We start from the raw sequence: 4,012 nt of genomic DNA on the forward strand, positions 1-4,012 counted from the left end.
AAACCCTATTTTTATTCTCTTTCTCTCTAATAGTAGATCTCCCCTCTCCTTGTCCCATGGACGTAGGCAACTTGCCGAACCACGTAAAATAGTTTGTCTTGCTGTAATTTGTAATATCTTATTAGGTTCTCTCGACAAGTCAGTCCTAGAGCTGATGAGAGAAAGATTGAGATATATTACTTTCGATTCTTGTTTCCTTTGTGAAACATGGATTTAGTTGTGATCTTACTCTCTTATTGTGCACCAGAAGTACTGCAGAAATTTTCGCTGTGCACAACAAGTGGTATCAGAGCCTAGGTTTGGGCTTGGGGCTTGTTCGAAGGATTCGCTGAAGGATTCTTATTTGAAGAGTTAGATCTACAACATGGGTGAAACAAGCACATCGGAACGTCTCTTTCGAAGGCGATACAGAGTCTGAGCATCAATAATATAAAGATTGATGTTCCGAAGTTCGATGACAATATCAATTTTGGTTTGTGGAGGTGTCAGGTGATGGAAGCCTTGGATGCACAAAATTTGGAGGAAACTCTTGAGTTACAAGACAAATTCGAAGACATGGAGGGTAAGGTTTGGAAGAAGATGAACAGTAGGCTTGTGGAGTTATTTGGTCATGCTTGACGCCGGATCTTGTTTATGATGTTATGAACGAGACATTGACGAAGAGATTATGGGAAATACTCAATGAGAAGTATCTTACTAAGAGCATTGAGAATCGGTTTTACTTGAAGAAGAGGTTTTATCAGTTTAAGATTAAGAGGGTAGTTTCCATTAGGGAGCATGTAAACAACACGAAGCTACTTTTAGATATGATTAATGTGGACATCATGGTTGAGAATGAAGACAAGACGATGCTACTTTTGTGTTCATTATCAGAGGATGATTATGATACGTTCATTCTCACTATGATCAATAGAAGAACTACTGTTAGTTATAAGGAAGTGACCTTAGCATTGGTAAATTATGAGTTAGGGAAGAGTGATGGTGAACCCTCCGAGAAGGCATCGGGAGATGCATTAGCAGTTCGAGGTCGTGATCCAAACCCCTGCCAGTTCAACCGCTCAAAATCAAAGAATAGAGGTGACCATAAGAGTATTGGTAGGAATCAATGTCGTTTTTGTAAAGAAGAGGGACACTGGAAGATCGACTGTCCAAAGTTAAATGATAAAGTCGGGAAGAATAAAGGGAAAGCTGTACAAGTTTCAGAAGTGAATATTGTCAAGACTAGTAATGACAATTTAGATACGGATTCTTCGGGGTTTTTATGCTCAACATTACCGTCAGTTTGTTATGCTGACTCTACGAAGTGGATAATGGATTATGATGCTACATACCATATTTGCCCTAGGAGTGATTGGTTCTCCAGCTTTGAGGAGCTGGAAAGAGGGGATGTCGTGCTTATGGGTAATAACCACATATACCTTAGTGGTCGTATTAGTACAGTTCAGATCCGCATGTGTGATGAGGTGACTCAGGAGCTGAAGAAAGTAAGGTTCGTGCCGTAGTTGACGAAGAACATTATTTCACTTGGAACTTTGGAGGCAGCTGGCTATCGGGTGATCTTGGAGAATGCAACTCTGAATGTCATGAAGGGGTCCATGGTGATGATGCGAGATGTCAGGGAAAATAACCTATTCTACTTGAAGGGCAAGATAGTTATAGGGGGTCTGGCAACTTCTATTACTACAGAGAATGACACTATCAATTTAGACACATGTGTTTAGGACACACTGGTGATAAGTCCTTACATGCATTGGCAAAATAAGGGCTATTAAATGGTGTGAAGACCTGTAAGATGGAGGTGTGTGAGCATTGTGTACTTGGAAAGAAGACGAGTGCGAAGTTTGGCACTGCTATTCACAATATCTAAGGTATATTGGATTACATTTACACAGACGTTTGGGGCCCTTCCAAGTACACATCACTTGGTGGGGCCAACTATTTTGTCACTTTCATTGACGATTATTCCAGGAGAAATTGAGTATACCCTATGAAACATAAACATGAGGTCCTGGATATTTTTGTGAAGTGGAAGAAAAAAGTGGAGCTGCAGATAGGTAGAAAAGTGAACACTCTTTGTTCAAACAATGGAGGAGAGTATAAGAGTGATCCGTTTCTATAGTTTTGTCGGGATCACAGAATTAGACCACACTTCACAGTATGTGAGACACTGCAACAGAACTGGGTGGCTGAGAGGTTAAATCGTACATTACTAGAGAATGTGCGATGTATGGTGACACAGAGTGGATTGTCAAGATCTTTTTGGGTCGAGGCATTAGTTTATGCGAGCTATCTCGTGAATAGGTTATCGTGCACTACGATACAGGGGAAGACTCCTATGGAGCATTAGTCTGGTTCAGTAGCTAGTGACTATGAGTCATTTCGGATATTTGAGTGTCCAGCTTATTAATATGTCAGTGATGGTAAATTGAATCCGAGGGTGAGGAAAGCAGTCTTTGTGGGCTTTAGAGAATTAGTAAAAGGCATCAAATTGTGGGATCCACAAGACAAGAAAATAGTTATTAGCAGAGATGTTACATTCGACGAGGCATACATGATGAGGCCTCAAGTTCCTTAGCAGGTGGAGGGAGACCAGACAAGAGGGATATCACAGCAGGTGGAGGATGATGTGACTCCACCCACTCCATATAGCATTGTATCCATTGAGGCTACAGAGGTGACACTGGAAGGAGATGGGATGACAGCCAGACAGTTAGAGGATACAGTGGATGGTAAGACTCAGGAGCATGGTCATGCTCAGGAGTCCATTGTAGCAAATAGATCGAGAAGGATGATTCGTCGGCCAGCTAGATATAATAATATCATGGTTGCATATGCCTTATCGGCAGAGGTTGTTGATGATTTGGTTCCTTCTACATTCAAGGAGGCAGAGTCTAGCTCTAATTCGATCAGGTGGAGGAAAGCTATGGAGGAGGAGATGCGCTCTCTTCAGAAGAACGACACTTAGGAACTTGCAAAGCCACCAAAGGGTAAGAAGGCTATTGGATGCAAGTGAGTGTATGTAAAGAAAGAAGAATCTTCTATTAGGGATGTTCAGTACAAAGCCAGATTGGTTGCTAATGGTTATACACAGCTTGAGGACATTGATTATAATGAGGTATTCTCACTTGTTGTAAAGCATTCGTCAATTAGGATTATGTTGGCATTGGTAGCACAGCTGGATTTGGATTTGGTCCAGATGGATGTGTAGACAGCCTTTCTATATGAAGATTTAGATGAGGAGATCTACATGACACAGCATATGGGGTTTAAACCTACATGAAAGGAATAATTGGTGTGCAAGCTGAAGAAGTCTCTTTACGGATTGAAACAATCACCGCGATAATGGTACAAGAGATTCGACGACTTTATGATTAACCGTTAGTACACGAGGAGCCCATATGACCCATGTGTTTACATGCACAAGCTATAGGATGGTGAGTACATCTATTTGTTACTATATGTTGATGATATGCTTATTACCTCTAGGAATTCTTCGGCTATTCGAAAGTTGAAAAAGGAGCCATCATCCGAGTTTGAGATAAAGGATCTTGGAGAGGCAAAAAAGATATTGGGTATGGAGATCGAGAGAGACAGGATGAAGGAGAGATTGAAGCTTACACAGAGGAGTTATTTGCAGAAGATGTTGAAGAAATTCAACTTTGATGGCAATGCAAAGGCAGTGAGTACTCCATTGGCTTTCCACTTCAAGCTTTTAGCTTTGATGTCACCTATTTTAGTTGAGGACATAGATTACATGTTAAAGGTTCCATATGCCAGTACGGTAGGTAGCTTGATGTATGGTATGGTGTGTACAAGACCAGACTTATCATAGGCTATGAGCATGATATCCAGGTACATGCACGACCCTGAGAAGGGTCATTGGGAGGCCGTGAAGTGGATTATTCGGTATATGAAAGGTACCATGGATGTTAGTTTGGTATTTCAGAAGAATGAGAAGACATGTAGGATTATATCGGATATATGGATTCAGATTATGTGGGAGATCTTGACA

This window comes from Asparagus officinalis, chromosome 3, assembly GCF_001876935.1.
Source record: "Asparagus officinalis chromosome 3, Aspof.V1, whole genome shotgun sequence".
In the NCBI taxonomy this organism is placed as follows: Eukaryota; Viridiplantae; Streptophyta; class Magnoliopsida; order Asparagales; family Asparagaceae; genus Asparagus; species Asparagus officinalis.